This window comes from Chelon labrosus, assembly GCF_963514085.1.
Source record: "Chelon labrosus genome assembly, chromosome: 1".
Taxonomy (NCBI): Eukaryota; Metazoa; Chordata; class Actinopteri; order Mugiliformes; family Mugilidae; genus Chelon; species Chelon labrosus.
In genome coordinates this window covers 7,213,751-7,228,648 of record NC_140337.1, presented here as the reverse complement: position 1 = coordinate 7,228,648, position 14,898 = coordinate 7,213,751, and the positions used below count along the sequence as shown (strand labels likewise).

At 39.0% G+C, this 14,898-nt stretch overlaps 1 protein-coding gene across 1 annotated transcript in view; it reads left to right on the top strand.

The window, feature by feature from the left end:
- LOC311486558 (Fc receptor-like protein 5) overlaps nt 1-14,898 on the top strand; it is a gene marked incomplete at its 5' end in the record, with an annotated part of 185,361 nt that overhangs the window by 48,285 nt on the left and 122,178 nt on the right. The window lies entirely within an intron of this gene.

The following is a 14,898-nucleotide window of genomic DNA, read 5'->3' as shown; positions in this document are numbered from 1 at the left end:
ATGGAACCTGTAATATTCTATTGTGTTTCAGTGTTTGTTTTGCAAGTTTATCAACCTCTTCATTCCCTTTCACTCCAACATGTGCAGGTACCCAAAGAAACCTGACTTGTAAACCCTTTGCATTTAGCCTATACAAAACCATATTAATTTCATGAATGATGTCATTTCTTATAGATTTCCCAGTTTTTATGCTTTCTAGTGCTGAATAACTATCAGATATAATCACTGGTTTGTTTAAATCATTTCCCTCTACCCATTCCAAGGCCAACAAAATTGCAACCAGCTCTGTTGTGTATACTGACAAATGATCTGTTAGTCTTTCCTGACATATTACCCCATTCTTTGGAGTATACACTGCTGACCCAACACGTCCTGTCTTTGGATCTTTGGAACCATCTGTAAATATGAATGTGTGATCAGAAAAGTGTATATCCAGATAATATTGAACAATATCCCTCACTGCTACTTCCTTTGATTTATGTTTGATTTCCTTGTGAATGTCTAAATCTACATCTGGTATAGGGAAGAACCATGGGGGAATAGGAGGGACTGAAACCGTTGAACAGTACTGTAATTTCTGTAACCCAATACTCTCAGCTTTGCCATCACCAATCCACCCAAAACTTCTATAATTGGATTTACTATGTTCCCAGCAGTCTTTTAAGATAGCTTTAGCTGGGTGACTATCAACTTGCCCCTTCACATTGATCCAGTATGCTAACATTAGTTGTACCCTTCTGATACTCAGTGGCATCTCACCCATTTCCACTTGCATAGAAGACACTGGGGATGTTTTAAAAGATCCACTACATATCCTTAGCGCCTGAGCTTGCATGACATCCAATGCTTTGATATTAGTCTCTGCAGATGACATATATGCTATACACCCATAGTCAAAGACAGACCTCATTAATGCCCAATATATATTTTGTAACGATGCCCTGCTTGCTCCCCATGCTTGTCCTGATAGACAGCGTAGGATATTAACAATCTTTTTACATTTACTAACCATTTTTTCCAAATGAATCTTCCATGTCAATTTTTCATCAAACCACATCCCAAGAAACCTTATAACCTTCATTTGCTCAAGAGGATGACTGTACAGTTTTAAAGATATAGGTGTGATCTTGTGCTTTTTTGAAAAACATATGACTTGTGTTTTAGACACTGATAGTCTAAATCCCCATTCGTTTGCCCATTTTTCCACTTCAGTAATTGCATCTTGCATTTTTGATTGAACATAAGGTTCATTACGGCCTCTAAACCATAATGCTCCATCATCAGCATACAAGGATTTCCCAATTTTCTGGTCAACATTTGAGAATATATCATTAATCATGATGTTGAACAATAATGGGCTGCATACGCTACCTTGTGGAGTTCCATTCTCAACTGAGTATTCCTCAGAGACTTCTGCACCTACCCTTACCTGTATTTTCCTATCAAACAGAAAATCCAAAATCCAATTGTATACTTTTCCACTAATTCCCAGTCGTTGTAATTTGATTAATAAACCTTCTTTCCAAAGCATATCATATGCTTTCTCAACATCAAAAAATACAGCTATTACCACCTCCCTATTTGTCTGTGCTTTCCTAATATCAGATTCTAAACATAATAATGAATCCATAGTGCTTCGGCCCTTACGAAACCCACTCTGAAATGGAGAAAAAAGGTCATTGCTCTCTAAATAATGGGTCATTCTCACTGTAATTATTCTTTCCATTATTTTACACAACTGCGATGTTAAAGCAATCGGTCTATAACTCGTCGGGTCAGATGGGTTTTTCCCTGGTTTTAAGATAGGAACTATAATTGCATGTTTCCACACTGCTGGAAGATGACCAATTTCCCAAATTTTATTTAAAAATGTTAGTACTATTTCTAGTGTCCCATCTGTCATTTTAGCTATCATTTTGTAACATACCATGTCTTTTCCTGGAGTAGTTTGTTTTGCATTAAGGACTGCTTTTTTCAACTCAAACATATTTAAAGGTACGTCTAATGGATTTCCTGAATGTCCTTTCTTCTCTAAAACATCTGGGAACCTTTCTAACACTTTCCTTCTGTTCACTTGTGCTTCCTTACTGAGATTCTCAGAACTATGCACTTTCCTAAATGTTTGAGCTAACACTTCCGCCTTTTCTAAATTAGTAACTGCCACTTTATCACCACTATTTAATACAGGTAATTCATAATTCCTTCTAACTCCTCCCATCCTCCTTATCATACCCCATATATCAGATAACTTCACTTCCCTTCCTATACTATTGCAGTATTCCCTCCAAAAGTTGCGTTTTTGTGTCTTAATGGTCTTTCTAACTACTGCCTGCTTTCTTTTATACTCTATTAAAGCATCCTGAGAATGATATTTCTTAACATATCTAAAAGCTTTATTTCTTGCTTTAACTGCTTTACTGCACTCATCATTCCACCATGGTACATTTTTACATTTCCTATTTCCTTTACTTTTAGGTATTGTTTCCTCAGCTGACAATATTATTTCATTTACCAATGCCTTATTAAACTCATTTATTTCCAATTCTTTAATCTTCTTAAGTTTAAGACATTTTACTGCACAAATGATCTGAAAATTTTCCCAATTCGCATTCTCTAATTTCCACCTTGGAATATTTTTAATCCTTTCTTGACACACTCCTGATCCAACTTTAATTAGAATAGGGAAATGATCACTACCTATTGTAGTTTCCTTATCTACACTCCATGTACTAATACCTGCTATTGCACTGGACACAAAAGTTAAATCTAGTACTGATTCAGTATTATTTATACTGTTAAACCTAGTTCCCTCACCATTGTTAAGACATACCAAACACTTATCATCAATATATTCTTCTAACACTGAACCATTTGCATCTGTGCTGTTGCTTCCCCATAATGTATTGTGTGCATTAAAATCCCCACACCATATTACTTCATTATGTGGTGAACCCACAACATTTTCCATAATACTTTCCTCTATTTTTCCACACGGATTATAATAATTTATTACATCTATAGAACCTTTGCTAGTCCATATCCTAATCGTGATTGACTCATTCTTATCATTTACAAGTATAATTTTATAACTTAAATCATTTTGTATGAAAGTTACTAATCCTCCCCCTCTACTATTCCCTCTATCTCTTCTAACTGCTGAATATCCCTTAATGATAAAATCTAACTCTGGTTTCAACCATGTCTCTTGTACACATATTATATTAGGTTTTTCTTTTACATCATCTAAATATTTCTTAAATTCTTGGCCATTTTCTATCAAACTTCTAGCATTCCATTGTAGTATACCTACATTTACCATCACTAATCCATACCAGAGCTGTGCTGGGTAGACTGTGTGTCTGTACTCAAGTTATCCCTAACTGTTTCCCAAACCATTCCTTTTATCCCCAAGTATTTCTCAGCTGCTCTCACAATGATTTTAATCCTTTCTGTACGACTCGTTGTCTGTGCTGAACAATTTATAGTTTCTACCATAAAAATTACAAAATCATGTTTGCTTACAACTAAATTGTCTTTCTGTTTCTTTTCATCCTCTTCATCTATTATATCATGTCCATTGCCCTCATTATGCTTTGGTATTACTTTCACTCTGGGGACCAGCTTTACTGCTTCAGAGTAGCTAATGCCTTCTGTTGTCTTAATTCTTTGTACCTCTTTAGCTCTTTTGCTAAATTCACAGCCCTGATAAGCTGCACTGTGCTCCCCTCCGCAATTGCAGCAGTGGTTTCGATCTTTGTCACATTCATCATAATCATGGTCTCCTCCACACTTACTACACCTCTTCTTACCTTTACACACAGCCGCTATATGCCCAAACCGTTGACATTTATAACAACGAAGTGGTGGAGGAATATACAATCTCACCACATAGCTCATAAAGCCAACAAAAACCTTGTCTGGTAAGGTGTCCCCCTCAAACACAAGCATGACAGATAAACTGTCGCAAATGTCTCCATACCTCTTAGTTTTAAGACGTTTCGCTTCACATACTTTAAAGTGCTTAATGTTTGCTATTATTGCGTCTGTCTTTACATTTACCGGAATACCGGTAATGACTCCTTTGATTAATTTCTTATCGTTAGCCTTTGAACACTGCACGTGCTTGTCATGAATTTTACTTATCTAAATTGCTTTCCTAAGTTGTTCTTCGCTTTTACAAAAGACCAGTAGTTGTCCACTTCTTAGTATTTTTGCACTCCTTACCTCTCCAATTTCTTTACTTAAACCTTTTGTGATCTGTATCGGATTCCAATCTCTGAACGAAGCACCTTCTTGCCCCAGCTTAACAAACACCTTATATTTTTCACCATCATCCTTTAAAGGGTTTAAAGAAGCATTTTCACCACAACCAGATGTACTGTTTTCTTTCATTTTCTTTTTACTTAGGTTAGTATTCCACCCCTCGATACTCTCGCTTTCTTCCAACTCTCCAGTACTTTCCAGCTCTCCTGTCTCACTTCCTACTCCTTCACTCCCTTCCTCCATCTCCTGACCATTCACAGCCCAGCTATTGCCAACCGCCTGATTCGGATTCAGTTTCTTCCGTTTGCGCTGTCGACCACCACCTGCCATCACTCGCCGTCCTCTCCCCGGACGTTTTTTTCTTTTTTTTTTTTTTTAATTCCTTTATTTGGACGTAAACAGGTCAGAGAGCGGGATCTCAAACTCAACAATGCGCATGTGCAAATCATGCTTAATCTAATAAAAATGCTTTGATCAAATGAATAAATTCAGTTCAGTGTCCCGCTGGCAATTTATATTGTATCCATATAAAAAAAAAAAAAAAAAAAAAAAAAAAAATAGTTTCAACCATAAATAAATTAGAACGTTTAGTTTAAATGAAAAAATAATAATTTTGGGCTATTAGAGCACGAAAATACACATTAAACGAACAACAGCAATGTTAGACTTTTTTCAGTGTTTTTGGCTCAGACGACGTCTTCAGCATCAGGGAGATCCGATAGCATGGGTCTGTTCAGTGTTTGGACATGGCACCTAAGGTGTAAAAGGTTGATCTGTTAGAAGAGTTTTTCTACAAAACAACTTCGTAAATTTAAATTCCAGAGAGGGGGAGAATTGAGAGGAGACAGGACCCTACACCAGTGAATATCAGAGGCCAGTTAGGTTGCAGGGACACAACTGCCTTGTTGGAGACTGTTCACAAACAGAAGCATAGAAACAGAGGAAATTAGTTTAGGGAATGATTTCTGCATCCAGTGTATTACTCCAAACTAAAGCTCTAAGGACCTTTTAACACCTATACTTTGTTTCCTCTCATCCAAATCAGTTGATCTGAACAGTGTTTCTCCTTAGTTTGGTATCACCACAAATCATGTAAAACGTTGCCTCCACTTATTGGTCAGATGTAGCCATGGTGGGAGCAACTTAGCAACTACTCTGAAGAAACACCTTGAAAATACTCTACAGCTACAGCTGATAGTTGGGTTGGATCAAGGTTGGATAACGTTCCCACCACAATCACAGGTCCTGGTGCAGGATTAGTGGTCCATAACTGAGTGTATTTACGGTGTTCAAGTCTGCCCTAAACAAACCAAACCAACAGGACAAATGCACTGAGGTTCAATTCAAACTGGCTAACATGTGCAGGTGTGAACGCTCACCAACACTCACCTCTTTTCTCAATGGTGACTGCATCACTGTCCTCTGTGAAGAAAACTGGGTTTCCTCTCCCTCCTCTGCAGTGGTACACTCCTCTCTGTGAGACACTGATGACTTGATGAGATTTTCCAAGAAGCTGCATTTCAGAAAGGTCTGAGGTTTGTCTGAACCAGTAGTATTTCCAGGCAGCAGAGTTCACCACAGAGCAGGTCAGGGTTGCATTGCCACCAACTGGAATGGTTCTTCTATCAACCATAACACTGGGTTTGGGTTTAGATGCTGTTTGTTTCAGGGGAGGTAAAGTAACAGTTATTGAAAACTGAGGCATTGAAACACAAACACTTAAAACACAGTGTGAATAAAAGACAATTTGTCTTACACAACACCGTCAGAGTGAAGCCACCGCTCCACAGTGGTTGGTGCCGTTTAAAGTACACATTAGGAATGGATTAGTCATCACTATCTGTAACTGCCCTGTGACTGATCTAATCACTTTCTGCTTCTGCTATCGTTCACACAGCATTTCATACACCCCACCTCCAGTCTAGCATCCACATGCATGCCCCTACAAGGCTACATCTCTGCTGAGATGGACGTACCATAATTAATGCCAAATCTAAACTCTCTATCCTTGAATTATGATCCATTCTGTGTGAGTTTGTTAGATTCACTTCTACAGGGCTACAGCTGGTACTACACATTATTAAAACAGAGCTCTTACACCTGCAAGGCTAATTTTAGTCAGAATGCTCTAGACTAGACTAGCTAGGTTTGAAAACCACTAGAAAAGTAATCTAAAAGTAGCTATACTTTAGCTGTTTTATGATAATGATTAAAAAAACTTTTAGATGATATTTTATAATAATGATTAATAAAATAATTAGATTATATTTTATAATAATGGTTAAAAATCAATAAATTATATTTTTTTCACTTTTCAAATTTTTTTTTTCTTATTTTCCCTCCAATTGTCTGAGGCCCCCCTAGCGCCCCCTGGCGTTTTAGTTTTTTATATATAGCTAGAAAACTAAGTTTTCAAAGCTAGCTTTAGCCGTTCAATAGTGTTTTGCTTCAGCTTGGTGAGGCTGATGTGTTGCTAATACAACATTCATAACTTTTATTGGAAGTATATTGATTCACTGAATACTGTAGCTGTGTATAAAAGTTCTTAATATTTAACATGTGTGGTAGACAAATATCTTTATGCATGCTCACATTTACCACCACAATACAGCTCTGCTGATACTATTGATCATATCAGATTCACCGCCTACTGCATGTGTTTGTATATATACACATACTGTACATGTAGAAAACTAGCAGTATTACTGCATACGGTATGCGTAACAATTTATTTTGTCTTCCACAGTTTGATTAGTTCAATATTTTCTTTACCATCAAGAGTTAACATAGTTTGTATTAGCAGTAGCTGGACAGTAAGTGCCAGCGTGTTAAACCCAGAGCAGTGGTGTGAGATTTGTTGAAAAAAGAAGGAAGCTGACAGAGACTATCTTGATACAGAGCAGGTTGACACATAGTGAGGGCTGGATGTGAGGATAATCTCAGAGTGATGTGAAGTGTAACTTCTTTTTTCTCTCAGTTCTTTCATCCTCTTCAGATGCTGCAGTTGTTGCTTCCTGGTATGAAGTTGAAATCTTTCTCTGAAGCAGAGTGACACGTTGTCAGTGCTGGATGTGAGGATGGGACACACTTTGCTCTGTGTGCTGGGGTTATTGTGTAAGTACATCACTTTCTCACTTTGAATTGTATACATGAAGGAAAATGTTTCAAATGAGAAGAACAGAGTGTCAGAGGTTTGTCTCTCAGAAAGCTTGAACACCACAGACTTGTGGTTTCTATGCTGGTTGTTGAGTTGGTTTGCTTCAGAGTTAAATACACTAATGGACTTTAATAGTGATTATTTACACTAATATATTTGTTCAATGCATGTACAGAATATGTTACTGTGTATTGTTTTTCAGAAACTTATTTTGCTGATTGCTTTCTTTTCTACTTCCTCTTTATGAACTCAATGATCAGTTTGTGTTAGAGGGATGATTTGTTCACTAAATAGAATACACTGCAACTATATAACTATATCAGCTGTGTGTGGATGTAGCTACATGTTATATTCACTAGCAAAGAGCCCAAACAAACAGTGCTGACTGAGTTAACCTGGTATAAGTTAGCTTGACGGATATTAAAGGAAGAGTGGTTGAGTCGTGGCCCTGCTCCTGAACCTTAAAACAGACACATACACACTTCTTCACAATAAAGGAACAGTGCACTGGACGTATTCAATATAACATGAACAAATATATACACACAATGTAAAATGTGATGCAAACTGTAAATAAGTATTTCCACTAAGTACTTATGGTTGTCAGTTTCATAGAATCAAGTGTGAACTGAGTTTGTATTTGCAGTAGGAGGACAGGAAGTGTCAGAGTGTTGTGTGGTCAAACCCAGTGTAGTGGTTTGAGTTTTGTTGAAGACAGAAGGAAGTAGGATGGACCAGTGCCATCGAGAGAGAGAGTTGCGACACTCCCATAGACCTCCGTTTTAAAAAATGGCGGCGCTTTTAACCGCCTACTTCCGGGATTTGAAAATCGGATTAGTTCCAAACACTGTCATTTGGGCGTTGGACCTCATTCACTTACATTGCTGTGCATTGAGTTGTTCCAGAGCTAAGTTGCTGAAATATCGACCTCTTTTGAATTGTCAACTGTCTATATTGTATCAGAGGCCCTTTGCGATGCTTATACTGGTCTTCATTTGTATATGCACAGCGTAATTATTTATATTTTATCTTGGTTGTTTCAACCAATTTTCTAGCATTGCCTGCTAGCTAATTAGCCAGCGCGACTTCCCCTGCTGTGAAGGTAGTTCGGTGATGAATCGCTACCACCTTTATAGCAACTTTTATTTAATTGAATTTTGGGATATAGTAACTTTTCATTATGTGACGTGTTGGCTGTACTTAATTTGTTGTCAATTTGCCCAGCGCTACTTGCTGATGCTTGATGACTCGTGACTTGTGACTCGTGACTTGAGAGAGGGTTATTTAATTAGGAATGACGGGAATTTTCGGACTGGCGAGTTTGGCGTTGCGGTCCTGGGGTGGCCACTCATCAGAAGAAGTGAGCTAGCTTCTAGGCGAATTCTGAACGGACCGCCATGGCAGACCTCTTTGCGTTATCACGAAGGTAGGCTAATAGCTGAATCGGAATTTATAAGCAAAATCACGGGAATCAATAGCCTAATACAGCCCAGTTGTGCTCAAATGAATATCGTGAGACGTCTGCCATCAGATGAATGATATGGAAAAGTTAAGTTAGAGCCTCTAAAGCCAGTGCTACTACCCATGCGAACATGAACACTAAGATTTTCCTTCCAAAAATGTAGCCTAAAAATTATCTAAGTAAGTTTTTCGTTGTCACCCTGCCTCTCCAAATGCAAAACTGACATTAACAAAAATGCAATAATGTAATAACAGCTGAAAAAGTACTTGGGTGTGTGTTTTATTTTATATTTACTGTTCAATAATGCAATCGCTGCTGTCTGTCCCATAGAAGAACATGACAGCCAGCGTATGTTTTGGAACTAATTGGGTTTACATGAACCACGTGACAGCCATAGCGGCGACATCAACGAGTGTCGCAACTCTCGCTCTCTATGGCACTGGGATGGACTAACCAGACAGAAATAAAACATTAGCAGAACCCTAGTGATCTCATACTGACATGCATCTTCTTTTTGTCCACACAGTTCACTGTTTCTCTTCATAGACTGCAGTTTCAAGTTTCTCTTGATAGAAACAGGAAGTATTTCTCAGTCAGATCAACAGAGTGTCAGTGCTGGATGTGAGGATGGGACACACTTTTCTGTCTGTGCTGTTGTTGACCTGTGAGTACCAGAGACTTTTCACCAACTATTTAGCTTCGTTCATGTAGGCAGGGTTTTGGCAGGTGATCTGTTCTACTATATGGACAAAAGTATTTGGCCACACGTGTTAATTCTTGAATTCAGGTGTTTCAATCAGACCCGTTGTCACAACCAAGCACCTAGCCATGCAGTCTTTATTTGCAAACATGTGTTGTTCTGAAGAGCTCAGTGACTTCAAGTGTGCTACTGTGATAGGATGGTAATAGGACAATTGCTGAAATTTCATCCCAGCTGGATATTCTACGGTCAACTGTAAGTGATATTATTAGAAGGTGGAAGTGTTTAGGAACAACAGCAACTCAGCCACGAAGCAGAAGACCATGTAAAATGACAGAGCTGGTCAACGACTGATAAGGCGCATGGAGCGTTACCAACACTCTGCTGATTCCATAGCTGAAGAGTTCCAAACTTCTGGCATTAATGTAAACACATAAACTGTACGGCAGGCCTAGCAGCTGCATGCAAGCCTCACATCACCAAGTCCAATGCCAAGCGTCAGATGGAGTGGTGTAAAACACACTGACACTAGACTGTGGAGCAGTGGAAACGTGTTCTGTGGAGGGATGAATCTTCTCCACAGCTTCTCTGTGTGGCAGTCAGATGGAGGAGTCTATGTTTGGAAAACTTTACCTGCCTGACTGCATGGTGCCAACTGTGAAGTTTGGTGGAGGAGGGATAATGTTATGGGGCTGTTTGTTAGGGTTTGGGCTAGACCCCTATCTCCAGTGAAGGGCAATCTTAATGTTTCAGCATACCAAGACATTTTGGACAATGCTATACTTCCATCTTTCTGGCAACAGTTTGGGGAAGACCCTGTTCTATTCCAACATGAGTGTGTCCCAGTGCACAAGAACTTGACTGGTCCACATGGAGCTCTAACCCCTTCGAGCACCTTTGAGATCAACCGGAAAGGAGATTTTAAGCTGGGCATCTCGTCCAACATCAGTGCCTGACCTCATAAATGTTTCACGTAATGAATGAGCACACATTCAAAATCCTGTGGAAAGCCTTCCAAGAAGAGTGAAAGCTGTTATAGCAGCAAAACTCCATTGTAGAAGAGAAATGCTTGACACTGAGTGTTGGTCAGAACACAAGACTGGAGACTGTACTGTTGCTCTTTCTTGGTGGGCGCCTTTTAAAGTACTCAAGGTGATACATAAATCATCATAAGAATAAAACATACAGTGCAATATTATAAAATCAGATTTAAGTCCATGAAAATGAGCGGGTTAAATGGAGGAAGCTATTTTACAAAGATGAGCGCAATCAAATGCAAGCATCTCAGGAAAAAGTGATGAAATAAGCAAAAACTGGACATCCAGTCTGAGGCATCTGGTGTTTATGAATGCCAACCTGCATTAAAGACTTTTATCTAAAGTGTCATAATGTTAACAGTTTGATTGCTGTGGTTCAGTTGTTCATAGCTTTGATTGAAATGTTAAACAACAGTGACAAATCATAGGCATGCATCAAGCAGAGAAAACATCTAAGGAGATTGAAGAAACTACTAAAATTGGGTTATGAACTGTCCAACACATTATTAAAAACTGGAAGGATAGTGGGGAACTTAAACGGCGATTACTTAAACATTTGGTGAAATCAAATCAAAGAAAAACAACAGTAGAACTCAGGGCTATGTTTAATAGTGAAGGTAAGAACATTTCCACACGTACAATATGAAGGGAACTCAAGGGATTCGGACTGAACAGCTGTGTAGCCTTAAGAAAACCACTAATCAGTGAAGCTAACTGGAAAAAAAGGCTTCAATTTGCTAGGGAGCATAAAGATTGGACTCCGGCACAATGGAAGAAGGTCATGTGGTCTGATGAGTCCAGATTTTTTTCCTAAACTGGTCACCTGATGGCTTTGACCTTTTTCTGTCCATCTCTGCGTTTATTTGACACTCGACAATCAACAGATTTCCATCCCCCAGCGCTGTCACTCACGACCAGAAGTCAAGACTAAACCAATTCATCTTGGTGACCACATAATCGTTTTGTATTACCTATTTTTATTTGGCCATTTCACACAATTCATAAAAACGTGCAGACGTTATAGGCCTGTATTTATAATTTTATGAATGAAATGTGCGTTATATGGAAGAAAGTCAAGGTGTGACTGACTTTAGCCCTTTTATAAAATGGACCCCCCCCCCCTCCCTTTCTCGCACACACCTTCTGTGCACGGCACCTTCTCAGCAAGCAGGGGCGCCTGCAGCTGCAGGGGGCGACGATTTGCCAATTCCCTACACAGATATGACAGATCTGGGGTTGCTGCAGTTGGTCAGGTCTAGGTTCAGCAACATTATGTGACCAAAGAATGAGGTCAGCTGACTACCTGAATATACTGAATGACCAGGTTATTCCATCAATGGAGTTTCTCTTCCCTGATGTTCCAAGATGACAATGCCAGGATTCATGGGACTCAAATTGTGAAAGAGTGGTTCAGGGAGCATGAGAAGGCTTTGCGCAGTGGTCAGACTCTCCCATCATCAATACAGGATCTTGGTGAAAATTTAATGCAACAATGGATGGAAATAAATCTTGTGATACTGCAGAAGCTTGTCAAAATAATGCCACAGTGAATGCGTGCTGTAATCAAAGTTAAAGGTGGTCCAACAACATACTACAGTCATTTTGAAGGCAAATATTATTGGAAAAATATTATATGGACATAAAATCCTTATTTTTCCTTGTATTTAAACTCCTTTTACTCAGTGCCAGTAGCACTTAGACAGATTCTAAAAAGATAAAATTCTGAATGTTATCTTTCAAAAGAGGCCTTGCCTGTACTCCAAATGGTTCAAGAACAGCTTTACATTTACTTGGCGTATGCCTTTTTTAGGCATTTTAGGCAAAAATTACAGGAATGTTAATAGGTTAAACACAGTGCTGTTAATGTTTTTGTTAAGTGCACAGTATATGTATATAGTTAAAGATAGTATATGTATATATGGATTGGAAACATTATTTCTTTGTCATTTGTTTTTCTGCTTCATGTGTTTTTTAAATATATTTTATTGTTTCGTGTTTGTCTTTATTTTAGTGATCAGTACCCTCTTCTGTGGAAACGCTCAAGATGAGAAAGGTCTGTTCCCCCTTTTTTTTTTTAAATATAGTGTATAATGTATGTATTAACAATGCTCAGGTGGTGGTATGTATCAAACTAACATCCACATAAATGCCAGGACCCAGGTTTCCCTGAAGAACGTTATATTGTAATGAGATTGATTGATGCTGTAATGAGAGTGGTTTTAATATTGTGGCTGACTATGGGGTATACACCAATCTGCCAGTGCATATAGTGGGGGTTCCTTGCATCCTACGCAAAAACTGTGATGCACTGTGAGACACCTTTGTGTCAGAACCAGCATTTGCTAGCAGCTTGTCTGTTGGATCGATGCATCAATGTTGCATCAATATGCTTTGGCAACCCATGACCCCATCACTGCTTCACAACTGCAGACCAGGACCACCCCAGAGCACCCATTGTGGAGACTCTCTGTTGTCTAGACATCACTTGTTTCAGCTTCTAACATCAACTTTGAGGAAAATATTCAGTGGTTCCCTAGAATATCCATCCTACTGACAGGAGCCATCAGAGTCAGATAATCAGTGTTATTCACTTTGTCAGTCATAATGTTATGCAATGTTATGCATATTATGTATTATATCTATCTGCTATTGATCATCTTTAATTATCTGTGTAATGTGTGTGTTAGCTCTATTTTTGCATCCATCCTTTGTCTAAACCCAACAAGGTGAGAACTAGTGTTGTAGCCAATCTTCAAACACACTTCACCCTCGCCCCCGTCAAAAAACAAACAAAAAGAAAATCTCCAAGCTAAGTTCATAACTTGAGAGCCCTGGGTATCAAGGTACCAAGTTTTTCAGATGGTTATACACACACATAGGCCTGTACATTGGTTGAACAGTTTTAATTTGGGGGTAGCTGTACAGTGGTTCAGGATGCGGCTTGGGGCCAAAGGGTCACAGGTCCGCACCCCTCCCCCCCACGTCCATGGCATAGGTGCCTTGAGCAAGTAATGTTACCCCCCAATTTCACTAAAAGTGGCAGCCCACTTTTAGTGAAATTTCCCAGTTTGTGATTAATAAAGAAACTATCTAATTATCTTTATGTTATTGTTTTATATCAGGCATGTACCGAAATGAAAATTCTTGGCCGAAACTGAAAACTAAAAATGAGGAAACCAAGGCTGAAAAACAAAAAACAAAACACCGAAAGAAATTATTGTGCCAATGAAATCCCACATCTTCTACAACAGATAACGGCTGATCATCTAAGGCAGGGATTCCCAAAGTGTGTCGGGGGTGTGCAAGCTGCCTCTAGGGAGTGCGCAAGATGAAAAATGTAATGGCGGCGAAGAAGTTATCTTCTTCTACGTACTGTATATGCACACCTAGCTGAGCTACCTGCGCTGCTCTTGAAAATCCTCAGATGTATTTTTTTTATTTTTTTATTTTTAATCTGTTCCTGAGCCTATGCTCTTTGTTAGTGATGGGTAGATGAGGCCTCGTGAAGCGTTGCGGCACATTACCCAAACGGCATCGATACTGTGTCGGTAGCCTACTGTGTCACTCAATAGGGACACCTGCTGGACCGTAAACAGTATTGCAGGCAATCCAGTTGAGAGACTCCACTGACATACTGATTAAATGACCTAGTATATACACAATAATATTAGGCTATTTGTTATTGTAGTTTATATTGTATTATTTTATATCTTAATCTAAGTGTAATATCTTTCACAGATGGGCTTCTTTATAAACACAGTTTGGCGCCTAAGTGACGGACGAAACAGCGTCTGTATCGGTCACGTGACGAGCTCGACACATGCGCCGACGCATCTGTGTTTCCGGACCCATCATCACTACTCTTTGTTATTTATGTTGTGGGTCGTGTGTAACGTTATAGAGAGCCGAAGTCCCGCCCCTCTACTTCCGGGTTATGGGACCTATCTTTCGAAAAAATATGAACGGCAGTCTATGGCGAGATCATAATTATTTTTTGGTCCCGATCGAATTGTGGCAGGAATTTCACATATGATGTGTGTGGATTTAAAAGATAATTTTTCACGTCAAGAAATAAATTATTTGACGTAAATAAGCTGAACAACATTAGGTTTTGTATGAGATCGCTTAGTGAACTACATCTCTCGTCTGAGAACTATGGCTGTCTCCTTGTTGAGCTTTACCGTCTTCTTCCAGGACGAAGGCAGAAGCATCAAACGAGGTGAAAATCATTATAAATCGGGTCATGTCGAGAGCTGTAGTTACACAAAGGGAGTTTTGG